This window comes from Agelaius tricolor, unplaced genomic scaffold (assembly GCF_023055355.1).
Source record: "Agelaius tricolor isolate 1412-34295 unplaced genomic scaffold, bAgeTri1.0.p SCAF_9, whole genome shotgun sequence".
Classification (NCBI taxonomy): Eukaryota; Metazoa; Chordata; class Aves; order Passeriformes; family Icteridae; genus Agelaius; species Agelaius tricolor.
Genome location: NW_027269269.1, coordinates 29,959,895 through 29,987,857, shown reverse-complemented (window position 1 = coordinate 29,987,857; position 27,963 = coordinate 29,959,895). Strand labels below are relative to the sequence as shown.

At 37.5% G+C, this 27,963-nt stretch overlaps 1 long non-coding RNA gene across 4 annotated transcripts in view; it reads right to left on the bottom strand.

Annotated features, from left to right (window-relative positions):
• The window catches only part of LOC139592977 (uncharacterized), a 124,353-nt gene that overhangs the window by 17,240 nt on the left and 79,150 nt on the right, over nucleotides 1-27,963 (bottom strand). For all 4 annotated transcript variants that reach the window (XR_011680158.1, XR_011680156.1, XR_011680157.1 and 1 more), the window contains 3 exons: nucleotides 2,693-2,778; nucleotides 1,302-1,418; nucleotides 488-546 (listed from right to left, as the gene is read on the bottom strand). This is a non-coding gene — a long non-coding RNA (uncharacterized lncRNA). The remainder of the gene's footprint in view (nucleotides 1-487; nucleotides 547-1,301; nucleotides 1,419-2,692; nucleotides 2,779-27,963) is intronic.

Sequence of the window (27,963 nt, the reverse complement as noted above, 5' to 3'; positions counted from 1 at the left end):
AGCTGCCTTAGCAGTTTCTTTTGTATTCTACTCTTGAGTTTAGGTGCCTTGTACAAATAGCATCATGATGGCTGTCCAAGTTTGTGGAAGGTGGTGTTGAACCTGGTGCCAAGGACATTTGCATACAAGTACATTTGGCAACTGGTTTCACTCCAGCTAACACTTATGCAACACAACTTTGTTTATTATTATCAAAAATTGTAATGAGCCTCCTCCTTACTTCCCCCACCACACCACACCCCCTTCCAAAAAAGAAGCTGGTTATTAAAAATGAAAAAAAAAGATCACTGAGTAACAAAATTATAAAGCTTAGCAAGTCATATAGTCCCTAGAATCAAGAAACATAAATAGTTGAAAAATTCTAGTTTTCCTAATGGTTGGATATTGAGTGAGTAGAAGCTGAGGGAGAAAAGCTAAAAATTATCAACCTTTAGACAATTTCTAAAAAATTTTCCCCATAAACATAATATGGAAAGTATCTTTTTACCTTTTAAGGCCTATGCTGACTTGATCCACAGTTGGATTCTGCATCCAAAGCTGCTATTTCTGAGAAAAAAAAAAATAAAAAAAAGGTCAGGTAAGCCAACATGTATGGTTTGCAAAATGTTATCTATTCACAAAGTTGTCATTTGCAGCGGAGTGTTTTCTAAGTCACCTTTACCAGTGAAAATGAAATTAAACTATAAATGAACTAACAAACATCTGCAGATCTGGAAACCTTCCAATAAGGCAGAAAAAGCAAAATTCACAAGCCCTAAGAATTCAAGGTTTGGGAGCAGTTGTACCTTTCTCCCCTTGAGGTAAAACACCTAAAGAAAGACAGACACTGCTCTTCTGTTCAGGGCTCAGTATCTCAAGAAGACAGTCATGGTCTCCTGAAAGCCACTTCAGCCCTGGACTGAGCTTCTTGACTCCTCAGCAGCACCCATGGATCCTTATGATGCCTTTTGCTCCATGCACACATCTACAAATATTTGAGAAAAAATACTGTGTTCTTTGGCAACTCAACACAAGAAAATTTTCCACTATTTTGTCTAAAAAATGTGCATATTTAATCTGAGGGTGATCAGATCGTCTAAGTATTGCATTTAGGACTGGGGAGGATTCTTTTTGTTTTGGTCAGGAACAGCAGTAAAAGACTGCTTTTGTTTCCCTGTTTTCTAGTTCAGGCAAACAAGCGCCGCAATTGCTGTGGTTAACTGCTGTCTCAAGCTGGTTTATTTTAGGTATTCCAAGAGAGCAGGGGTAGTCTCACGTGATTAGACAAAGAAACTGGAAGTCCTTCTTTGGACCAAACTTACTGCTTCTTCACATCTCCTGGCTGGGTAAAGAAAGTCTCAGAAATCACATGTCTTCTCCTCTCTCTCTCCAGCATGCTGCCATCCTTAGCTTTTCTCAACTGGACCCCTTTGCAAGTCCTTTAGTGAGAAAGGTTTAGTGAGAAAGGCACTATAGGTTTTTTGGTTTTTGTTTTTTCAAACAAGCAAGCCCAGCTGCTCTCCCAGAACACTAGGGAGCCCTTTTGCTTTGCTGCATTCTTGAAGTTTACCAAATCATAAGGTTAAAGCAGAAGAAAAGCCTCTCACTTAAAAAGCCATAGCTTTTGCCATAGTACTTTCCATTAAAACATACTTTGTTTGTAGAAATCCTGAAAAAATCTGAAATTTCTGAGTAAAAAAATTACCTGGTTTCTGCTCATCAGAAACCCTGTGACAAGGTATGTATTAACAGGATTCTAGTGGGCTCAGAACAGCCCCTCACAAGAACTAAGACAGATAAGATTTACAGCTGGCTCTGAGGTTATAATCAAGCTTTTAACACTAAATTAACTCTAATAACTTATTATCTAACTAACTGTAGCTCAGGTTATTAGTCCCACTTGCAGAATCTTTCAAAGTGGATGGTACCTTGCTAGTTTCACTCTGAGTTTACAAGCATCACAGAATTATATCATTATTAAGAACCATGAGTTGCTCTGACTGCGGGGCTGCAGTGAGGTATTCACAGATAACAGAATTATCTATGATAGGCTTACATTTTTCTTCTTTTTGTTAAGTGCTTTCTTAAGAACTATGCTAATAAAATGTCAGGACACACTTCTCTCCGTGAACAGCTTCAGTTCTCAGAGAGCACAGTAGTCAGACAATTGATAAACTCTAGCCAGCTCTTCCCATCAACTGCTTTTCACAATTAAAAAGCCCACCACACACCACCAGAAAAAAAAACCCAAAACCAACCAAACACCTGACCAGCCAACAAAACCAAACAAAACCCAAAAACCTAAAGAAACAACCAAGAAAACAAAAAATCCCAGAGGAAAATAATACATAGCTAGGAAATTTTGACCCTTTTTTCTTACATATTTCCAACTTGTAACAAAGTCAGACTATGGAGACATTCACAGAATGACTAGGTTGGAAGAGACCTTCAAGATCATTGAGTCCAACCCATGCCCTAACACCTCAACTAAACCATTGCACTGAGTGCCACATCCAGTCTTTTAAAACAAATCCAGGGTGATTGACTACACCACCTCCCTCAGCAGACTATTGCAGTACTTTATCATTCTTTCTGTAAAAAACTTTTTCCTAATATCCAACCTGGATTTCCCTTGACACAGCTTAGGACTTTGTCCTCTCATTATTCAGTTGTTGCCTGGAGAGAGAGACCAACCCCACCCGACTACACCCACCTTCCCACCAGGAAGTTGTAGAGAGTGATAAGGTCACCTCTGAGTCTCTTTTTCTCCAGGCTAAACAATTTGATCTCCTTCAGTGACTGCTTATCAGGAAAACAATAAAGAAAATAATTTAGAGAACAGTATTAATCAATCCTTCATAAATTTGATTACACTCACTGTTTGTTTTGAGGTAACAGGTAACATAGAAAACCTGTATTTTTTTCCTTCATTCATACAGCTTCCTAATTAATCAACCAGTGATTCAATATTTGATACATTTATTTTAAATCTACAGCAACAACAACAGCTGCCTATTATTTTGGCAGATAAACCCTTACCTTAGAAAGACTTTCACTTTTCTCTGTTGTTTGCTTCTTCTTTCGTAAACTGGCAGTGTTATCACTGATACAGTAGTTACTGGCTGATATGCCATCAGCCACTGAAACAGAAACATCCTGCTGTTTCAATTCTTTCATATTCCTTTGGTTTTCATACAAAGAACTCAGAGCAGCAAAATTAGAAATACTGAAACAGCAGCAGAATTGCTAAAAGAACTGAGGTCTTTACTTTTTCCTCTTAGAATAATGATGATATTGTTAATATAGCTCTTCATCCAATAATAAAGTCAAAACTAATATTGCTAATAGTGATCTCAGAAATATGTACTGAAGCAATACTTATAACCTATGAATAATTTCAATCTTTTGTAAATATTTTTATCTTTTTAAAAATTTGTTTAAAAATTATTACAGCACATTTGATCTTTGGCCTTTAATCTTCAATGCTTAAATAGAAATAGTCTTCTTCAGTAACTAAGTAACAAGTAATGTTAGACAAGGTGAAACTCAAGGAAAAAAGTTTCAAACTATATTTTTAATTTTATTTTCTTCCTGTTTGTGCAAGTGCACTCATCTTTGTTTTCTCTAATAAGAGAAATTCTTTTTGCCTAGTTGCTTAAGTCTTGTGTAATATAAACCCCAGATTTTTGATGCTAATTTGTTCCCAGTCTCTTCATGCAGAGATTTGGTTGCATTACTCTGCTCCTTCGGTAGGCCAAGTAAAAGCACAGTTCTTACAATCATCATCACAGTTATCTTTCAAAAAATCCCAATGCTTTAATGTGAAGAGAACAACCTCGGGCCAGCACTCCTTCCTATCCTTTTCTGAGGTATGTGAGAGAGGGAGTCTTGGGAAGTTTAAGAAACAGTCTAAGCAGCACTGTGTTAACGTGCCCGATAAGTGCATCCTCAACAGTTTCCCAGTGTTTTCTGCAAGTAGCCTTTCATATATTCATATACCCCTGCTGCCAACTTCCAACAAAGGGGCTGCACTCTGGCGCCTGGAACACTGAGAAAAAAATTGCTGCTTATGAAATAGCTGCAGCTTTAGCAAGACAGCAGACAAGTATGTTCTGCCCTTGCTACACTTTGTACTCCTTGTTTTGGAAAAACTCTCACTGCCTTCCCAGACTTCTTTGCTGACCTCTATTTAATGAACTTTTTATCATACATTGTATTCTATGTTGCAAAGAGTAAGTGAGAAGAAAGCAGAAGCATTATAACTCGCTTCATTTCTTTATGTGCAAAGCTGAAGGACATTTCTACAGAACAGACTTGAGGCCTGATTCAGCAACTTCAGGTACTTAATTTCATCTAAGAAATACATATTCCCATCATTGCCAATTTCACAGAAGAAGAAAAATAAAAACAAACAAATTAATCTCTGGTCTTCTATGCAACAAAGTAAAAAGTTTCAGAAATTAGGTAAACAGTAAGGTATCGTGTATTGTAAAACAGTCTTCTGGAGCAAAAGAGAGAAGAATGTTGGAAACGTTCTACTTCAGTGAAAAAAGGGACAATAGCACTAGAAAGATTTATTGTGGTCTGAATACTGAGAAGCCTACATGACCCCAATAGTTTTCTATTATCAATTTTTATCATTCAAGTGTTTCAAACTACTTCATAATAGAATTGTCCAAGTTCTACAGTTGACATGACAAGTAGCTTTGCAGGTGTTGACATTAAACTTGGTATATTCTATAACTTCTTTTTCTCATCTAAACGCATCATTTCAAGTATGTGCTGTCTTCAGAAAAAGAGCAAAACAGCACTCTTTTCAGACACAGAGGAAGCAGTTGCCCTTGAGATACTTCTTATATGTAGCTGGAGTTCTTGGAGTCCACAGGGATACACTTAGGGTAATGCGTTCTGCTGGGAAATACAGACATTTTAATGGTCTCAGAAAGGTTTTGCAAGTTCATGTTGGCTTTTTTGAAGGCAGATTATATGTTTTTAATTTATAGTGGTTTTGCTGTGGTTCTTCAGCAGAGAAAGCCCTTCCCCACCATCCAGCATGTTTGTGTACCCATGCTTAAACTACATTTTCAAACTGGTGTTAGATTAGTTGACATAGGACTACTGAGTTGATGGTATGGGAAATTGACTGGAAAACTAAACAAATTGTTCACTAATTTTTACCTGTTTTAAACTGCTTATTTGAATTGTTTCATATATCACAAATCGTAGTTTCCCACCAGAGAACATAAAGCATTCCACATGCCAAAGAATTTAGGTTTAAAAAGGAAGAAAAAAATTAGATTCATCATCTATGTCTAAGATTTTCAGTCAGTGGCCCTTAAATTTTAAGACTTTGCAACTGCATACATGCACCTCAAATGCTGGTGATTGTCAGAATTTACAAATTTGCACCTTTACTGTTTTCTCTGCAGACACCCTGACTGTGATTGATTTAACTGTGCTGACCTGCCAGCTGTGATAACTGCCTGTTCCACTGTCACCTGCTAATACTAGTCGTATATTTAGCTGCATCCCCTAACTGCATACTGGTGGTAGATATCTAATAAGTTATTCAGCCTGGATTTAGGCAAGACATCAGAGATTTTGTGTCCTAATAACATTCCCTTAAGCCATCCAACTACTGTGCCTTTTAAGTTGTTTACTAACAAAGATAAATGAGCTTGCCTAGGCAGAACAATGACAGTAGTTGGCAGATACATTGCTCACACAGATGACCCTATTCAATTTTAAAATAAAATAAATCTATGCTGTTTTTTTTTATATATGACTTATTAAATTACTGATATGGAACTTGTCTGCCCGAGATTGGAGGGCACCGCTAATGCATTGAGCTGCAGACACTACGTAGCCTTAAAAAAACCCAAACAAAAAAGGTTTACATTAAAATTAACATGAGAAAGAGACAGGTTCAGATAGAATGAGAGATGAGGGGGAAAATACAAAAAAGTCTTGTGTAATTGCTTTCCGAGAACCCAATATGCTATCAACTGCAATGATTTACAAAGCAGCTGATGACTGGAAAGGCAGCTATGGCACATTAAAGCTATTCATTTAGAAGGTGGAATCACAATGCTTCAGAAATTGCTGTATCCAAAGAAGTTTTGTTGAACCTCCATAACTAGATGCACTCAGGAACATCCTGTGAAAACGTTATAGTTATTGCTGATTAGACCCATAAAAATTATTAGTTTCAGGCTAAACATTTTTCAGCTAGAATTGGGAATTTAGGAAGTCATAGAGTCATTTTATAGAAAGGTTTGGTTTGAAGGGACCTTAAATTCATCTAGTTCCCAATTCCCTGTCTAGACCAGGTCGCTCAGGGCTTCATCCAATCTGGTCTGAAATGTTTCCAAGAATGGGACATCCACAACTTCTCTGGGCAACTGGTTCCACTTTCTCACTTCCCTCCCAGTTAAGACCTTCTTTCTAAAATCTAACCTAAATCTTGTCTTTAAGTTTAAAACCATTCCCTTTTGTCCTATTATTGTCTGCCCATAAAAAAAATTGCTCTCATTCTTTTTTGTAAAAGCTCTTAACATACCCAAAGGCTGCTCTAAGCTCTCCCCAGAGTCTTCTCCATGACTGAACAGCCACAACTTTTTCAGCCTTTCTTCATAGATGTTCCAGCCTTCTCATCATCTTCATGGCCCTCCTCTAGACTTTCTCCAGCAGGTCCATGTCCTTCCTGTGCTGGGGACCCCATAGCTGGATGCAGTTCTCCAGGTGGTCTCACAAGGATGAAGCAGAGGGGCAGAATCATCTCCCTTGTCCTGCTGCCCACGGTGCTTTGGATGAAGCACAAGAGTGTTTGGTCTTCTGGGCTTCAAGCGCACATTGCTGGCTCAGGTCCAGCTTTTCATCCATGAGAACCCCCAAGTCCTCTTCAGAAGGGCTGCTCTCAAATGACTTCATCTTCACTTTGGTCCTATGTCTGGGCTTGCCCTGATGCGGGTGCAGTACCTTGCACTTGGACTTGTTGAACCTCATAACTTGCATTCTGTTTACTGTTTCATGTGAAAGGTGCAACATGCTGCTCTTACGGTCAACAAAAAGAGACCTTGCAAACTTATATGCAACCAGAATTCTAATCCAGTTCAGGGGGAGCTGACAAATAATAATTAGTATGAGCTTGCAAAACAGCCCTAAAACCATTTAAGATATCACTTTCAGGTAGTGTGGACATTTGGTCCAATCCTTACCAACACAGACCGTGTGTCTTTCCTTACAGCAGCTCCAAAGAGAGAAGGTCAGAATGCAGTCAGTGAAGGTCTATATGACACAAAGATTCATTCAGGAAAAACTGTGCAAAATAACAAAGTGAAAAGAAGCCTTACCAGAAAACCCTTGAAAAACACCAGCATCCAGAACACATAAAGGCACAAAACATGGGTTTTGCTGAATTCTTCAGGCTTTTCTTTTTTACATTTCTAACAAAAACCAATGGACGCCATTGTTCATTGAATTATAAGATAATGTTCTGTAGTAATGAAATTAGAGAGACTAAGAAATAAAACACCTATTGCTCAATCTGTCAAGTAATTATCATTTACTTCTTTTTAGACCAGCTAAACATCTTGAGCCATCCCATTTGTATGGCTGCAATAACTCAGTTTTTGCCTTGCATCTTCTTAACAGTAGACAAAATGGCATCCAGGTGGAAAAATAATATATGGAAAACAAAAACTTCACTTGTAATAATTTTTAAAATTATGTTCTACATGTATTTGGCCAGGTCAGCAAGCAGCCAGTCTCAGTGAAAATTTCCTCTTTCTGTGTAACCAAAAAGATATTTCATTATCTAGTCTTCAGATATTTGATTTGTTGATGACTTTTTTCATAAAGTAGGCCCTAGTTAGATTCTGGTCCAGACTTCCCATGCTCCCCAGATTTTTTTCCACTCCTGGGAATTTATTGTGTGCACAGACACTCTGATGCATAAAATAATCCATTGTTCTTCATATTCTGCTAGCAAAAATACAGAATGTTTATAAATAACTAATATATTGCATGGATAAAATACAAATCACCATACTAGTCAGAAATATACTTTAATGTGGCCTACAGTGCTAATCCTACCCAGTGATGGCTCCCACCTCTATCCCTATCAGTTTCACGGCAGCTTCTTAAAGCAGCATTTGAATAACACTGTAGGTACAACATACCAACAGCACTTGTCTGTGCTGGACAAGTCTGAATAGAGTCAGGGAAGTGCCAAGACACTCTGCAGTTTCTCCATTTCCTAACAGCAAAAATGTGAATAATTCTCCTAATCCCAGTTTCCCATCATTTGGCCTCACATGTACATCACAAAAAACCATGCAGAGAGGTCCCAGATGCTTGTGCTAAAGGCAACTATAAAAGTTTGAGCACTCAGTTTTTATAGAACAAAATGAGACAATTTTACAACTTCAGACTGGAGAAAGACAAATTCTGCTGCATGAATGACCAGAGAGTCGGGGCTCAAGCATACCCTGTGGCTCTAAACTGAAATCGCAGCTGAAATCTGCAACCAATCGCAGTCACACAAAACACAAAAGTCAAACAGATTCTGAGCTTGCAATCAGAACCTCAGGCACAGGAGTGCAGCATGAAGACAAAGATCAAGATCCAAAACATAATGGCAAGATGTTTTGTCCACATCCAGTAATACATGATTTAGCTGCACCTCATTGTGCTCAGTTAAAAGAGAAAATGTTTTTTTTTTTCAAAATGATGGATAATTTTTAAAATGCAGTTGCATGTTTTTAAGCAAAAAACTAGAATGAATCTCAGACTCCGTCTTCTGCTCACTTATCTCCAATGTTTTAGATGATCATTAACAAGAAACACTTCTCTTACCTCCTTCCTGAGGTAACAGCTAATTCTGAGACACCATAATATATCTAACTAAATACCAGTCCAAGAAATATTGATATTCGGACACAAAACATAGTCAAGCAGAAGATAAAATGTTTAAAACTATAGAAACATATGTAGAATGGAAGACTTTTGATTCAGCTTTTGGTAGCTGCCACATGCAATTGCTGCATGTTAACACCAATCTACTCACTGTTAGTCTAGATTTCACTAGCCTATGTCCTAACAAACTAAATGCTACCTGATATAACACTTGATTGCAAAAACCATTGTCTTTCTACAAATGGGGGCATAGATCTATGAACAGATCTATTATCATACTCAATTTAAGTTTCTTTACACATTCACATTGTTTCTGAAATAAGACTGAATTTTCTGTCTCATCCACCAACACATGCCCAGTGAGAATCAGTAATATTACTTCAAGCCTTGCTATCTTAGTAACAAAAGGAACTTACTCGTGCTGTTTCATTTTCATTTCATTACAGAGGCCAGTCTGAGCAGAAAAAACTAGCATTTCCAGCCACTTGGGTAAAGCAACCTGCAGCTTTGCATATGTGCAGATAAAGGTGTCCAGCAGGGTTTTAAGAAATAAATAAGGAAAACTAATGATTATGCTACCAGGGTTTCCAGACAGCTCTAATTCCAACACTACCACACTCCTTGTATTTTTTGTTCTGTCAATAGCACTATCCTCAGAAGCTGCCCTGCCTATCAAGCAAAATATTAAAATAGACATGGTGGTATGAACACACTGAATCTTAGCTTTTACTCACTAAGTGATCCAACTGGCTTAGTAGGTATGAAAAAAACCAATTGTGTGGAATACAGAGAAGACAGATGATGACAGGAAAGTCAGAAAGAGAAATCAAGTGTCCTGCTTAAGAGCTGCTTGATAACAACTCAATTTTTAATCAATAACTTCCTTTTTGTGGCTAATACAGAGTTTAAATGAACTTCAGACAAAGCTAAGGAGACTTTTCTTAATTGGCATCCAAATTATGCTCTCTGTCTCCCACATTCTTTTCTAAGCTAAAAGCTGTGTTTCTTTGTGACAGCCTTACTGGGAACTTCACTGTTCTGTTTTTCAATGAGTGCAAACTTGTGCCCTCCCAAGACTCACTTATACTACTTTACGGTTTTAGACCATTCCTGCATTACAGCCACAAATCCTAAAGCAAGAAATCTTCACTCGTGAAAGTTCTGCTGCCTTAAAGAGAGTGGCCATAAAAGTTACTCTGATGAGTTCAGTGCGAAAAATTAAATAGAAAAAACATTGGTCTTACTAAAAAGGAATAGTATGAGAGAAGAAATGAAAACTTTTTCTGACACTGCCAAGCTGCTTTTTTTCTTTCTGAAAGACACAGCCAAGTAGAGTATATTGCTTTGTTTACAGGATGTATTTTATATATTCATTTATATTCATTTCTTGTACCAGGGATGTCTTCTGCACAAACATTAAACAATTCCACATGCAGGAAGACTCTCTGCATTTACCTGGTGTAGAAAAAACAATAACAATACCTTAAAATATAAATTCCATTTATTCCCAAGTGAGACCTGTAGTTCAAACACACTTTTAAAAATTTAATCTTTAATTGAATTGTGGAGATACAGTGGTCAGTACCCAGAATGAAGACTGTCAAAACAGAGCCTAAGCAGTGATAGAGTTCTCTGTTTGATTCCCATTTACTCTGAAAACCTATTCCAATTGAAAATACAGCATCAGCAAAAGTCAGGGTCAATGCTTAAAATCTCCATATTCAGCTCTGGGACTGTATTAAAAAGCAAACATCTCCTGATAAGATTTATATTTTAAAATACTATTCACTCCCATATATCCTTTTATTTCAATAGCAGATGCAAAAGCCTAATTTTTGAAAGATCTCAATGTCATATCTAATGGGTAATTAGACAATTCACAGTTTCTTACAATGTCTTTCCCTTCACTCCATTCTCTCTGAAGAGGCCGATAGCTCTTGTCCAGGAAGACCATCCATTTTCACAGTGACAGATATTGATTTTAATTAAAGTAGCAGAAAGAAGCTGAAAATATTAAGCTCTATTCTTTCACGTTCCAGGAATCAAAATAAATGGTACTGAGAATTTACACAGACAGAGCCTCATATTTATGCCTGTGTCCAAAGCTACAGCCAGTCTGCACAAGAGATGCCAAGAGAGTACTCCAAGAGACTTAATTAGTATAGAAAGCTGATTTGATGATAAGTGCAACATGTAATAGTCTTGGCACCAGCAACTGACCAGGAGAAGTGAGTCCCTATTACAGTGAAAAACTTGATGGGCCGCAGTAGTCATTTGATTTGTTTATATAACCAAGCAAGCTGTTTTATCCCTTTGTTTTTCCCCCCTATTGCTTATTCCATGCCTGCAAAGAAAGAGTGTTTGGGTTAACATCCAGCGACTCACAATTAAAACTTGAAATGCTTGCCAACTGCATAAATCTCAGGAGCCACGAAAAGGAAAAAGGGTATTTCCTTCAATAAGAGACCCAGGCACACATACATACACAGTACAGTCTGCTCCTAAGCTATGTATTCTTGCGTGTATATCCCCAAGTTTCAGAAAAATATTTCAATTGCAGACTTGGGAGACGTAAGCAGGTTCAGAAAGGCTGTGTTGCATGTAAACTTGCAAAACATGATTTTGTTGAGGGTTTGGTTTTTTTCTGGCCTTTCAGAAAGAGCATCTTATAGTACAGCTTTGCTGCCCTGCAAGAACTGATGAAATCATGTTCACAAGGCACATGGCAGGCCATTGGGTAAGAGTCAGATACAAAGGATTGCTACTCTAATGATTAAAAAAAATCTATTCATCTCTCAACCTCCACCTGATCAATGAGCTAAATTGGTTTTAAATGTGATTGCACTGTATTTTAAAATAAGCTGACTAAGGACAGTCTTATGCAGTCTATCTTCAGCCTTTTAAGGATTTCATATCTCCACTGTTATATGGATAGATTAACAGAAATTTTTCTGTGTGTTACATTTTCTCTGTAATCCCTGCAGTAAAATGAAGGGATTTACCCAATGATTGTCATGTGTAAGTACTTAGATATTAATCAGTAATTTTACATATCAGGGTAATTTTTCCTACTTTCTCTCAAACAACAGAAATATGACATTAAATCCATAACAGCCCTGTTCTATCTGTAAATCCATCTGGTTTTCTTAGTAAGTGCCTTTGAAATACTGATTCATTTGGGGAAAAACATGTTGCAAATAAACAAGTTTCATATACAGCATTTCAGTTTTGAATGCAAGAATTCAGCCATTCAATCTGGAATTCCACTGCATTCCTGTAACAGATATCTCTGTCTTGCAGGTTGTAGCACATTGTTGTTGCCTGAATACTTAATCCTTTCTCTACAATACCTTTTGAACAGATATCTCTCTTCAATAAATGAAAGATGTAACAGAGAAGCTATTCGGAAGCCTGAAATTTATCCATCTCTTCTTTTCCCCTTCAAGGATCTGTAAATTTGGCCATTTCCTTGGTGTTCCTCTTGTTTGATTATCTTTATCTTATGGGCATAGAGATTTCAGGGGACCTGGTGTGACCGTGGCTCCTTTTGGAGCAATGTGCTGAATGAGCTTTACTGCTCCCACTGCCTGAGTGACAGGTGCTGAGCACTGGTGTCTCTCTGATCAGGGTCACAGAGGAAAAACAGCTACTTCTAATGCACCCTGAAATAAAATAAAAGCAATTCCATACTAGTCAGGAGCATCATCTGAACCAGTGACACTTTTCCCCAGACAACACTAAGAAATTCACCACATACAGTAATCTTCTGCCACCTTGAGAGAGACTTGGCAGAAAAATAGTGTAAAATTAACAATTAAAAATTTGCACAGAAAAAATAACTTAAAAAATTGTTTCCACTCATTTTGAGCTCTGACAAGGGAAGCAGGGTGCTAATGTTTCCAGTATGCACTGTCTGGGGTAGACTGCAGCATAAATGTTCATCAATCCTGAAACCAATTACTGTTCTGTCTGTCAGAGCAGACACTATTTTCTCTGCATGAATATTCATTAATCATACCACTGTACACTGCAGGTGAGTTCATAGAGGCTTTCCTCATAATGAAATGCAGGTTAAAACTTACTACAGCAAAAATACATTGTAGTGCACATTGCTGAATTTTGCCAATATATCTCAATCCACTCACAGCACCACTGGAATTTCTCAAGACATGTCACTTCTTGGCTTGGACTTAGTTAATGACTGAAGGAGAGGACTAAAGAATTTGGGGAAGGTGTGCAAGCATTTACACACCAAGAGATGTCCTATCAGGGAATGACCCTTGAATCATAGCATGAACTGTAGAAAAAGAGTGCTTTGGAAATCTTGTGCAACTAAGAGATGATTATACCAATAAATGTAAGGAATGAGGAATGCTGAATTTCATGCTACTCTGTAGGATGTATTGTAAAACAAACAAAAAAAAGAATTAATTTTTTTCCTGAAGATGTGAATCTTTCCAGATTTTCAAGAAGTCCACGTCTCACTCTCAGCTGACAGAATGCAGTCACCTTGGGGTTATATTGAACAGAAGTAGCTATCGATTAGAAAAGTGTTTGCAGATTAGGAGCTTTGCAAAAGAGTTGCTCAGCAATCTCTATTAATTGGATATTTTCAGCACTTGAAACTTAATTTCTATCTCCATTTAAGTGAGTCAATATTGTGGAAAAAGCTAGAAAACAGGTCTGGCACAATAAAACTATAGTTCTCTTCCTATTTGTTTGGATCAGTCTAGACAAAAGCAGAATGTGTCTACGTTCAGGCTAAATAACCACTGGCCTAATGCTCCATGAAAAGGCTGTAATTGTTTCCATTTGGCACTGTACCAGGGATTCCTGGATTGTACCAAGTTTACAGAATCACACCTTGTCTCAGAAAGGAATCTCGGGTGATTGCCTGGTCCAAACCCCTCAGCTCAAGATACAGCAAGTTGTCCAGAATCATGAACTGTTTGGTTTTGAATATCTCAGAGGCTGGAGGCTCCACAACTTTTCCAGGCAGTAGAGTTTCTCTTTATTCCAGTGTTCTGACTCTGTAGCAAAATGTTTTCTTTGTGCTGAGCCTTCACTTACGGGTAAACCATCTCAGCTCTCAGCTTCTCTCTATATGTCCCTGTATGTACTCACTTAATCACTGTGCCCTTTGCTCCAGTATATCCATGTCTCCTCTTCTACTGGAGAGGAAAGATCTGGACACAGAACTCTTGATGCAGCAGGCATGACTAGAGCCAAGAGTCACAACTGCTAGCAGTGTTCTTCCAAATGCAGCCTGCTTTGCCATGAGGTTTATTACTGCCTCATGTTTAATGGTTTTGGTCCACTGGGCTCCCCAGCACTTTTTTTCAAAGCTGCTTCTCAGGCCCTGGTCTGTCCTGGTGCGTGGAGTTATTCTCCTCTAGATCTTGCATGTATCTTTGTTGGACTTTATGAGCTTCTCCTTGGTCCATTTCTTCAGCCTGTCAAGATACCTTCAGACAGCAGCACAGATATTTTGTGTATCCACCATCAGATCCACCCATCAGACTTTCATATTTCCTTCAGACTTTCTCAGGCTACACTCTGTACTGTTGTCTAGGTCAGGAATAATGTACTGCCCCCAGTGTTGATCTCTGGGTATCCTACCAGTGACTGGCCTCCAGCAAGAATTCAAGTCACTATCACAATATGCTGAGGCCAGCAGTTTTCTTTCCAGTCCATCTCCCTGTCCACTTGTCTAATGAATTGTTTCACTAATTTGTCTACTCTTGGCCATCTTTTAGACATCAGGATCTCAGAAAAATCAGGTTCTATTCAATTCCATTTCTAGAAGGATGAAGCAACTAATCCCTACAGATTGTAACACGAATATCCATGAATTGGCTGTGCTGGAACAAGATGACTGGTCCTAGTAATCTTGTAAATTTTGCTCCTCAGTCCGGTAGGAAACAGCACATCATGCTGAATGGGGATGAAGAGCAATTAGACCATTGTAGGAAGCCTGCTGTGCTTCTGCCCTCAGAGGTTAATATCCCAATGTGACTAAAGGAGAAATACTGAGGACATTTTCTGAAAAACAACATGACCTTTAAGGGGAAAATAAAAAAGTCTTTTTTTTCTTCTGCTATATAAAGCAGAGAGCTTCTGCTTGAAATTGCAATAAATCTGAGCCTTAAGCTAACATCAGGAGCCTTGCACATCTGTAGCTTAACTAAGAATCAGAGAATTTTTGTTAAGTAACTTACAATATGCATGTTCTTGCAACACTGAATAGAAAGAGACAAAATTTTGCAGGGCTAGCAAAGATGGGATGGAGACAACAAATCAAAATACGTCATTGAGTTTATCCATTTACTAACTCTCAAGGTTAGCCCAGTTCTTCATTTTTTTATAAACACATCACCTATTTAATGCTTAGAAATACCTGAACAGCTCATGACATATCTAATAAGAAAAAGCTTTTCATAGGTCTCCTGCACCTACTGAAGAGCAGGAATTACAGATTTCCCATAAACAAAAAATATGAACACAAACTCCCAGAATCCAAGTCTTTCTGATCATTGGTCTTACGGAGGGAGAGATAACTGTTCACATGTTTGAAAATACCACCTGCTCACATTTTTGAGGCATGGAGATCTACAAAAGCATAGAATTTACTGTGTTTTTCTCTCATTCTCTATAACTGCTGCAAATGTCAGTGCTTTGCTCACTTAAGTTCCATTGCACAGCTGAAGTAACCAGTAGAAACTATCAGTATCAAGTGAAGATAAAACTGCTACAGCTTGTTTACCATGGATAATTGTGCCCTTTCTTCCCCTTGACACATGTAACCATTTCATCCATATCCATTACTTGCAGTGAGAAAGCCAAGCTTTTTGAATGCATCTCCCCTAAATTCTTAAATCCCTTACTCTCTCAACAAAGACTTGGTCATGCTGTTTTTGCTGTGACAATATGATGTGTGCTAATAATTTTCTGATTTGCTGCCACTGGTGTCTCAGCAATTGTTTTTTCATCACAGAGTTCTCTTTGAAGATTATTAGTCACTGTCAAGAGTGACCTGCTAGCTCCATTGTTAGTGGTTAATAAATGATTTTTCTTTACATAATTTATAGCAAAAATTAAACTCTAAAGGTTATGGGGGATGTTACCATTCCTAAAGACCAAGTCTAAAAGTGCAGGTATTGAAAAGGTGAGACACATGAAGCAGCACAGCTATTCTTGGGCAAGCATTAATAATTAGATATTACTTTGGAGAAAGGGCAATGCTTCATCTGAAGATGAAGTATTATCTTCAATATCTCTTTGTGCATTTGGTGGAACATTCCCACTGATTGTGCTTCTAATCTCAAAATAAGTTGGCAGGTTTGCCCTTTTCTAGCTGAAGTATAGTCTCTTCTGGGAAACCTTTACCAACACATCCTGAAGACTGTTATGTCCTATTAAAGGTTGTTCAAGGATATTTGTAGTATCTTAAATACACACTGCATTATTACAGATGAATTCTACATCTGCTTAGAGTAAAGATTTTGCTGAAAACAAAAGGAAAACATTTCTAGGGGCCATCTTGTTTAGGAAGCAGACTCCTTGCTGTATTTTGTGGAGTTGCTTCAGGAACAGCAAAGTCCACTGGGGATGAAAACCAGGCAGGTATCAGACTCCAGGGTCATTTATGCGGTCATTTATGATCTCCTACTCCCCAAGAACAAGAGGGTTCCACAGACTCTTTTGATAGAAAAGGCAAAACCACAGTATGACTGAGCACTACATCAGATTTATATTAAAAATTACTCTCAAATATTATTTCCCTTTCTCCAAATGTCTTTAGGAAATTCCTCTTTATGTGGCAGAAGTGCTTTTTTGTTATGGTATAGTTTTGTTTGGATTAAAAAAACCCAGCCAAATGTTGATCACATGAGAAAATACAGGATTTCATTGCTTTTATGAAGAAGGAGCATGCATGTTAGTCTCCTTTAATGGTTGAAAAGACTTACCTTGTCTTCAATCAAGTTATTAAAAAATAAAAAAAACTGTTTGCTTGTGTTATTGAAGAAAATATACCAGAAACTAATGCACTCATTAAATGATCCCTGTAGGACTGGCAGAATCTACCCCTGAACATCTCATGTCAAGACAATTTAGCTTTTATATTTGTAGTAATTTGAGGTACCCATTTGTGCTGTAGAAATACCCACTGTAGAAAAGGACTGCAACAGTTAGTTTTTTAAAAAAAGAAACAAAACTCTAGAAGCTTCAAATTCTTTTGAGAACCAGAAATTAGAGTTTAGTGAAATATTTCCACTAGATGAATTATTGCTGAGAGTGTTACAATACTGGCTAACAGACAGCATACTGATAATATCCAACTGTCACAATTCAGAAAAATATATAAAATAAAACCTGGTCACATCTTCTGTGCTTCTTTTAAACTTGTGCCAGGAATATAACAAAATAAGTTTTTCAAGTTATTAAAAATATCCTTAAAAACAACTCTGCTGTTGACCTCTGTCACAAATTCCTGGGCCAAAAGGCAAGGGTCACTGGAAGGTAATTGCATATAAAATGTTATAACATGTAATTATTTAATCCCTTTTACGTTAATAGCCACATTTAATCATTAAGGATGGTCAAAATGGCTTTGTCAAACATGTTTTAGCTATCTACAAGCTCCATAGACATATTCTGAAGACAATGTTTGCATGAAAGCAAAGTTACTTGTCCTTGTATGCAATTGTATATAGTGATTTAGAAACAGCATCAGTCTCTAGTCAGTCTTAGTCAGAAAACCTCATCCTATCTATTTCTCTCTGTGACCCAGAACATCCTGCTGAGGTGTATATCCTATACTCTTGTGGCTCTCCAGCAGAAAAAAAAATGTATGTGCTTAGGAATTCAGCAAGAAAAACAGAACAGTGGGGCATTTACAGCTTGTGATAGTCTTAAGTGCTATGCACTCAACTGCAAAATATAAAATCCCATTAGCTTTTTCATCTGTTTTGTGAAAAAAACAAAAAGTTTAGCTTTAGACACAGCTTTAGCTTGTTTGCTTGCCCATCACAAAAAAAAAGTATTTTCCAATATTTATTGCAAAAGACACAGCCTTCACTGATCCAGCCACAGCCTATGAAAATCAGCCAAAAGATTTATTCCTAGGACTTTAGAATTAAACACATGAATGCAGTATAGTCAGATTTTAAGCAAGGTTTAGAACTTCTGACCTTCAAGTATAAATTTATAATGACATTTGTAAATTACTCTTAAGACTAATTTAATTGAGTTGAACACACTTCAGCTGAAAAAGTATTCTCTTTATACTTTGCAAGGCCTTTTTTAACCTCCCCATTTCTTTGTATGCCTCTTGCATACAAAACCTGTACTTGCTAAATGAACAATCACAGGCAGAAAAATCACAGATATAGGAGTGGTTTATTTTCATGTGACACTTCAAGGAAATGGAGTTTACTGTGTGGGACCTGAGTCTTTGAGTGCTGAGAATTCCCTCAACAACAAAGACATGTAAGAAATCACTTGTGTCATGTCTCTGAGAATACAAACACAATTTCACATCTAAGACTTATTCTACAAAATAAATTAAATTAGATGCTCCCCACTTTATGAAGTAAATTGAGTAAATTAAACCAACACACCTACACAAGTGATTTTGAGCTGTCTGCCCATTTTAATAAATAAGAATGGCTTGGTTTTGAAGGAAACAGATTTCTGACAAAATAGAAAAATATTCAGCCTTTGGTCTTGTTTCATTTTGCTTACTGGGGTGGAAAAAAAGGTGGTGAAGAAAGTATGAATAATGAGGTCATTTCACATTTCTTGTGTTTCTTACAAGAAATAAAGAAAATAAATTTCAGAACTTAAAAATCCTAAAAAACTTTATAAAAGTAGATCTTCACTTTTATGTATGTCAGACAGCTGAAACTGCTGAAAAGTTGACTGGGGCTACTTAAAGCCAAAAATCATATGGACAATACACACCAAGCTTTAGTTCGCAGGAGAAAGAAGAGCCAGAAAGTCTTCCAGGACTGTAATTACAGAAAAAATGTGGGTGCTGATATTGTAAAATGGGAGTCAGTCTACAATCCAATTCATTATCTCACATTTTAGAAAAAACCATTTTGCCGTAACAGTATGTACAAGGTAATTGAGGCTATGAGAGACAGGCCTACAGCGTATGACTGTGCATCTCTAAGTGTTTATGAATTGAGAAGGTATTTTAAAGGATTTTCTAGGCAGCTGGAAATCAGGCATCTGGCTTTGACAGCTTAATGGGGAAATGGAGTGAAAGAGAATTGTGTGTAAAAGGCGGTGTGCAAGAGGGCATGATAAAGAGTGAGGGTGAGTGAGACAGGATGAGAGGGGGAGAGAGCAAGAAGAGGAAGCAAGACCAAGTGAGAAAGAGCATGAGGAGAGCAACGAAGTGCATGAGAGCAGGCAACAGTGATTGCAAGAGCAGCAGTGAGGGCAAATGCCAGCAAGAGAGCAAGCACGTGAGAGCATGTAGGAGAAGGAGACCTTGTCTGACATGTTCAGTAATAATGCTTTTAATAACGCAAGACATAAGAAACTATCTTGTCGGCAGTGAACTGTGTTTTGATCCACTTACTACAGAAGTGAAATGTGACCTAACACAGTGGGCTGGAGCACTGAAGTTCAGCTACTAACACTGTGTTTGAAAGCAATATCAATTAGTTGGATGCAAATCAATTTTAAAAATATCAGCAGAACCCAGGAAGCGCAAGTAAAATCTGATACAGGGTATGGGTTTCTGGTGCTGGTGATTCAGTCTGGCACAGTTTGTGTTCCTTCTCTGCCTCCTTTGCAAAGCACAGAATACAAAAACTTGTTGATTAAATGTCACCATAGACTTATACAGAGACTAAACTGTTGCCCTGAAGCATTCCCACTAAACATTCCTTTTGTATTTGAGGCCAAATTCATGGTAGATTCCATGATAGTGTAATACACATATGAGCCCTGGACCATTACATGGATCTAAGGATTCAAAAGGGTGTAGTCCTTTAGTCTGTTTCTCACTGACACCCTCCAGACTCAGGTAGAAATGGGCTTCTGGGACAGCTTCTGAGAGCATACATGTAGCTCAGACCAGTATTTCCCACAAAGGAAGGAAATTTCTCATATTACATGCAAAAAGAATGAAAAATAAGGTGGGGAAGGAGTAGGCGTGGCTTTAGAAACACAGCTGGAAATTAGCTAGCTCCAGTACTAGCAAGAAGCAGTTTGGGTTTTGGTTTCACTATGGATGAGCTCCTGTACCCTGTTACATACTTTCCTGTCTATGATGTGCAGGTTTGCAAGTTTGACATCTTTTGGAGCACATCTGTGACCTGAAAGTACATCCTTCCTCTGTCTGTCCCACATGATGCCAGGAGTCCCACTACTCGTTGCCATAAGACTTTTTAAAATTTTAATTTTAAATAATTTTAGCTTCTCTTCTAAAAGTAAGAACTGAAAGTAGAAATTATTATTAATCCAAGCACTGAACAAAGTTAATATTTCCTCACTTGTAGATATGTTGCAAAGTAAAATATTTAAAAGCCAACCCATACTGAACAGAAGTCTGCTTGCCTAGCATCCTTCCAGAAGTCTGCTTCCCAAACATCGTTCAGCCTTCTGGAAGCAGTAAAATCCTTCTGCTAGAGGCATGGAATAATTCTGAGAGAGCTAAAAATGGCTTTTCATAGCTCTAGAATTAATGAGCTAGGTAGCTTGTCACTATTTGTTCATTATAAAGAAAGCTCAGAATGGTAATGGCTAAAAGTCATTAACTTCTGGCAGCAGCTCAGTGACATATGGGAAGAATTGGTGGCCTCAGTTCACTTCTTAGAGCACGTAACATTTCTCATTTGTCAGTCCCAGCAGAAAGACCACTGTTTGAATGCAGACTGGAGAGTGGCTTTCTACATCTCACTATTACATCTCACAGAATTGGGAAACCACCAGAGAAGCTGCTGTGGCTGCTGGAATCTCTCTTCTCTGAGTTGCACACATCAGTTTCAAATTAGGTAATTTGGCATCTAGCTACTGACTTCAAAGCTAGGGGATTCTTAAAATAAAGCAAATCCCAAATCACTAGATTTCTTAAACAGCCACAGGAACATAGCCAAATGCACTTACTGCTCAATCACAATCTTTGTCTTAAATCATGGCTCTTCACTTCTCTCTCTTCTATTTTGAAGAGCTGAATAAAACCTCACAGAATTTTTTTTTAATCATAACTGTACCTGAAAGAAGTTGGAATTTACAGCACTTGGGATTTACCAAGAACTGCTAACACACAACAGCTTTGAACTACTTCTCAAAAAAAAAAACCAAACCAAGAACAGAGCCAACATGCAGACAACTGGATAAATTTATATTAAGTTCAGTTTGGGGACTTTTTTCAGTCATAGGAATATGCATTCAAAACCACAGTAATTTTACCAGAAAACTTGTAGTTTGATCAACCTTTTGATTCACCCAGTGCTGAAGTACATTTGTCCCTTCAGAGTGAGCAGGAACATTGTCAGACTTGTGGCAGCCTTTGAGTTGAAAGATACTAAATATGGAGAGACAGAGAGGAAAACCCACACCAGAGATGCTGACAAGATTTTGAATATGTAATTTTTTTCTTCCAGTAAGCACTGAGACAAGCAAGGCCTTGAGGATCTTCTCGAAAGCCACTACCATGTTTTATACTATTTAGATAGCAGTGGTTGGATCCAGAATCCAAGTTACAAAGCAGTCCTTGTGCAATTCCCATTTACACACAAAATATGTCATCTTTCTTTTAGGAACACACAAATCAAAAGTTTCATGATGACATAAGAAACTAGCCTGGCCACTGGCTTCGGCCAGTGTTGCACTGTACTTAAAATAGCATTAAGTTGTCCTGCCCTACACTCTACCCTGATGTTGTTTACACGTCTGCGTTTATCCCAAGTAGGAATAAAATCTAAACCTCTAAACCTAAACAACTTAACCCAGCCTCTTTGCCTTAGGGTGAACAGTTGCTTTTCCTCGACACTTCTCTAAATAGCTACGCCACTTTGAGAATCAAAACAGCCAGTGACAGAAATTGCCACAACATTTTGGTCATATTGTTTCTGTTGTACTCAAGTCAAGATCTTATGAACAAAAATACATGGTTTCTTTGCTTTTTTTTCACAGTGAAATACTTAGTAGGAAAAGCATGTTTTACTTCCATTGCTGTTCATTAGCACCAAATCTTTTAACCACTTTTATCTCACCTGCAGTGAGTAATTCACTGCTGCCTACACTGACAGATAGCAAGCCTGACATACGCAGCTTTGTTTCTGTGTGGTTTAATACACAGCAACTGAAAATCCTGTACTCAGTCCAAGTAGTTCAGTGTGAAATCAGGATAACTATTCTTCTACAAATTCAGAATCCATTTGCTGAAACTTTTGGGCAGCATTATTGCTCAGATATCAGACAAGATATTAAGACATAACACACTTTTGTCAGCAACACCATATGTTCCTACAACTTTATGTTATAAGAAAAGGTCAGCTATATTTTAAAAGTAGAAATGCAAAAAACTAGAAGAAAAGCAGTGGACAAACTTTATGCCAAAGATTTTGAGTTGAGGTTTCTATTTAATTCTGTTAACTGTAGTAAATACTGAGCAAAGGAAGTCAGTAGATCCAGAACATCTAGACAGGGCAAAGCAGTAGCTTAAATGGCATACTGAAAATATGAGAGGAGTCTGAGGTAGGGTGAGCAGCCTCAAAGGACAACAGCTGGATTTTCAACGACAGAAACAGTGCTGCCTCGGAAGCTGGAAAGGCAAGAGCAATGCCACATTTAATTAAAAGCTAATTGTAAAATCATGCTGATAACCACAAATATTGTGTTGATTTGATAGGACAGATCCTTTCAGCTTAAGACCATCACATCAGCTGCAGATGTTCACAGCAACAATTACAGAAATATGAGTTTGCTGTTAAAAAACGGGCTGAAACCCACACTTGAAGCTGTTCTATAAAGCAGCTATGCTTAAAAGAGGCAAGCATAACAGCTTACGTAAACCACCAATTACCCATAAATGCCTCCCCTGTATAATGATGAGAATATAATTATACCCTTTGCTATATTTTGTAGAGAGCTTATTTGTCTTTTAAATTTATGGCAAAGATTTTCTCAATTTCAGGTAAACTATAAGGCATAAAAATAAAAATCTAAAAATTCCACATAACTCTAAGGCCTCCCCCTGGGAGGGAAATGAGGAGTAATTTCTCACTAGTAGATCATGCTCAGTGTCTTGATAGCCTTCTGGGCAAGTTTTTTTAAATATGAGTTTCATTATGAAACTGCAAGATGAAGGTAATCCTAGCGAAGATTTTACTTATGCAATAGCTTTGAAATGTCTATGTGTGTATATAAATGTAAACTTCCTGATATTTTAGAGCACTGCCTCTCCATCCCTTCTTAAAAATGTCAAGAACTTTCACTGAATTTTGAAATTCTCTTTCTGGTGGAGAAAGACCAAAATACCTGTGAGACCTGTTAGAATAACACACATAAGGACTCACACTGTCCCCACAAACTGCTACAGCAGATAACTGAGTCAAACAGAGGAGGGGCAGCTACTCCTGAGGACAAGAGAGTAATGAAAAAGTTAATTTCCACATTGGCAAAATGTAAAAAAAAAAACCCCAAAAAATCCATTGTGCCTAATTATTTAGAATTGCGGAAACACAATCGTTCCAGCAACTGCAATTTAATCTCACACAGTTCCAGCTGAGGTGTTATTCTAACATTTTTTGAAAAAGGTTGCCAAAAAAGAATGGTACAAAACCTCAAAGATCCTTAATTCACCAAAAGGTGATTGCAATATGTAACAAGAAATCAATGAGCAGTTAAATCTGAGCGCTACTTTGAAGTTAGTAAAAACCTTAATAATAGCAGTAAGATATGTCCAAAACTTCTGTCAAGGAAAGCAGAAGAGAAAAACAAATTATTTCCTGTTGCTTGGTTTTGTTTACTCATAGGTTTAGGCTTGGTGTCCCTAAGTTGTTCTGGCACTCATCAGTCTAGAACCTTGCTTTTAAATGAGATCTGAAACCCCATATGTACTAAATATACTCAACACTTCAATTCATGAAAAAACTGTGAGTGACTCACTGACAGTGATCATGTCAAAAGTCAGCCAAGGCAAATTTAAAATCCTACAGGATTTCATAAAACCCAACAGGACCCAACTTTGAATCACAATCACCAATCTAATTGGAGGCCTGATTATCTCATTATTCTATGCTTCACATTTATTGCTCAAAAAATAGTAAAATGTACCTTTGTCTTCAATATACTGCTGTATGCAAGTACTGTAACTGTTTCCTTTCGAGTGCAATACTAAAATACATTATAATACCTTTGGGGCATAAATCTCTAATGGAGAAACCTATTAAGGTTAAACAAAACCCTGTAAGGGCAGCATGAAGTAGACTTGATTACACTTTTAGACAAATCAAGGTGTGCATGTTAGGACAGTAGACCTGTTCTTGCCAGTCTAGTGAGAAGAATATTATTAGTTCATACTCTCAGTTTTAAAGTATCCTGTGAGTCATTCTACCTCTAAAGATGAACAATTACCAAAAGGGGTTAATTTGCAACTCAAAATGGTCTCATTCCCTTGACATTGTTCAGAATGCTTTATAAAACATTATTAAAGGAAATAAGACTACTTTAGTGATTAAAATTAGTAGCCTACATTAAAATAATTTACATTTTATTATGAAAAAAATCCTAGAGTAACAGAAATTTTTTGAACTCTTTGGGAAATACTCCCTTTCTACAGTGAATCCTGAAAAAATTAAGCTAATTTTATTACACTGTCTCTCTGAAGATGTTTATTTTTATCCATGAATCAATGTTACAGGGCTTAACTGGGACCCTCTTCTAAAGAATGTGGTAGAATTGATCTACAGGTTATCAAGAGACAACACCTTTCTTTCTCACCTGTCCTCAGATTTTCTATGGGTGAAGTCCTGACTATGACTATGTAAGACAATGTGATATGCAGCCAAATTTTATTCCGGTCAATACATATCCTGTGAGATTCCGATAAGCATCAGACACAGGAGAGGGCAACATTTGTTATTGAGCAGTTAGGTAAAACACATAATTTTATTTTAGTCAGGACACATTTAGTCACAAGACCAAAAAGTATTTTTCATTTAATTTGAAAAAAGCTCAGTACTTAAATGAAATTCACAAAACAGGGATGCTATTCATCATCATGCTCTCTATAGTCAAAATTTAATTTCCAACAGAAAATCTGTCAGCCAAAAATTTGCTCAAATGCATTCAAAAACACACACTCAGGCCCCTCATCCTGGGAGCAGCCAGATACTTTCTCCTGCAATGTGCCATCTACTTCTAGACAAATGAAGTTTCAAGAGAGATTCACCACACATATTTAAAAAGAGAAGGAATATGGAAAAAAAAAAAAAAGAAAAAAAACAAAACAGAGAGAGCCAGCCTCTCTAATTCTCCTCTTGGGCCATCTATTTCCTTAGACAATGACACCTAGTTACTGAGGAAACTAGAGCCCATGCTCAAGCATCCCAGATTTGTTCCCACAGTTCCAGATGGAAGTCCATAGTAACAACTTCAGTTGGAAGACCCTGACCACTTCTCATCAGACCTGCACATTTTTGCCAAATAAGTATGGGATACTACTGATGATCCTACAGAAACTCAAAAGAGTTGAGAATGTCTTGATAGAGGCACTTCATATTTTGGGTTTGTTCTATCATTCAAGATAGAGAGGAGCACACAAAAAAAGACGAGTTAGTCAAATACTTTTATTTCACTCCTGACTGTAATTTGAAACCCTGCATAAAAATATATTCTGAAGATGAAACCTAAATCATTGCTTCCTGCCAAACACACAAAAACCAGCCCAGTGGCAAGTATTTCCAGCTGCACTACAGTTTTGCCAGAATGTATCCATCCTGAGAGTTTGCCACACCACAAACAGCTTTAGTAGAAGAACTTAATTCACCGAAAGTCTTTAAAACATGTTGCCTTGTTGCTTTTTGCTTCCTCTTTCCTTCCGCTTTTTCTCCTGTTCCCACCAAGACCCAGAGCCACCCCTGCCCTTGGCCATGTCACAGGTTTGGTAGTAGGTGAGCCACTCTTGTCACATTACTACCTTGGCTTTCAAACACAGCAAACTTACAAGCACATTAGAACTGAAAATTTATAGGTCTAAGAAATTATGGTTTAAGTTGCTATTCATCAACATAATGGATGTTAGTAATAGGGGATACAGTCTGGCATGCATATCAGGTACACATACTATACATCTATTAAGTATAATTCATTCCCCCAAAGTTCTAATAAGGGCTGATTAATTCCAGCTTAAATCAAATGTCAGAGGAGCCAGAAACCCCAGAAAAGACTGTTTTTCACAGGTGGAATTTTGTAAATAAGTCAGACATTTTTTAGCGCTAAATGTGGTTATCCTTGGCTTTGTCTCTGCTGACATACCTTCTCTTCCCTGTTTGCATTTATTTTTCTTGCACTCACAACTGAAGATAAATGGAACTCAATGTTATGTTCTGACTGCTTGTTCCAGTGATGGTTCTTCATTGTATAATTAACTTTAATGGATAGATAATATATGTTTTAAGGCAGGTGGGAAAATAGGTAATCTGGAGATTTTGAAGCATGCCTTTGAGATATTTTTTAGCTACATATTATGTGAGCTTTTTGGCTGCTTATGAACAAGCTGATACACAATTTTGAGCAATTATGCTAAATGCCATGATCATGCTAAGCACTGACTCCTTTGACAGAAAGTTTTTCCATTGGCACAAGAATAAAAAAGTAAGGGAAATTAATAACAACTCATAATATTTGCTGATCTCTAATTGTCAGCCACCATCACTGGCAATCCCAATCTCAATGCAAACTGATGTAAACTCAGATTCTTTGAAAGGAATTAAATGTTTTGGTCACAGAATTACTGCATCCTTTCCTCTTGAGAAGATCATTCCAACGTTTTCTTTGTCACATCCTACTCAGAAAATAGAATGGGATATGGGAAGTACCAAGAAGGACCCAAAATACAGCACCATTTACATCACCTGTTTTGAAAGACAAGTTTTGCATCTTTGGTGGTAAAGTTAGCACATTCAGATGACATTTTGGTTATCTTCACAAAACTAGTGAAGAAAATTAGTGGCTTATAACACTAATTTATTTCATAAATTTGGAAACTCATCTTCTGAACAAGCAAATTTAGTATACTACCTTATCACCATCAATTTCTCATGTAGCATGACCAGCCACCAAAATGATTGCTCAAAAGTAGCAATATACACTAAAATAATCAAAAACCCCAAAGGCAAGCATATGTATTCCTGTTAAAACCCCAGTAAATATCTGAAGCATCCCCAAAGAAAATCCGTTTTATATAACTACACCCTCAGACTTCATTTTGCTCTGAGAGGAATATACCCACTGTACACAGCAGGGCACCCTTCTGAGGAATTAAGTCAGATTTTGAAAGAAACACCAAAACACTGTGTAAGAATTTTGCCAAAACCTCTGGTCTCACCCTGAACTTTCTGTGTCTTAATCTGAACAACCATTTCAAACCAGAGTAAAGTCATACAGACAAATATGTCTACTTGCCAGTGAGAGAACAAAAACAATCCCTCAATTTCCTGGTCTTTTATTCCTGAGTGATAAATCGCAATTCTACTGGGCATTTCAAATCATAACTTTATCTTTCCCTTATAGACAGCCACTTCATCTCCTTTCCCAACAATTCTGTGCTCTACAGGTATAAAACAGTATATCAATCTCACTGCCTTCCCATTGGAAGTCATAAGGATTGTTCCTAACATGTGTTGGGTTTTGGAACTTGCTACTACCTTTTCCAACTTGACAAGCAGCCTGTGCACCTGATAGTTTGTATGTTGTTTCCAAAGTACGTTAAGTTTGTCATGTTTAAAAGTGATAAGCTCTAACTTCATAGCTTTTCTGTGTCATTGTCCTTAAATCACCATGAGTTCAACAAAGCTTCCACTAGAAACCTGACACAGGACA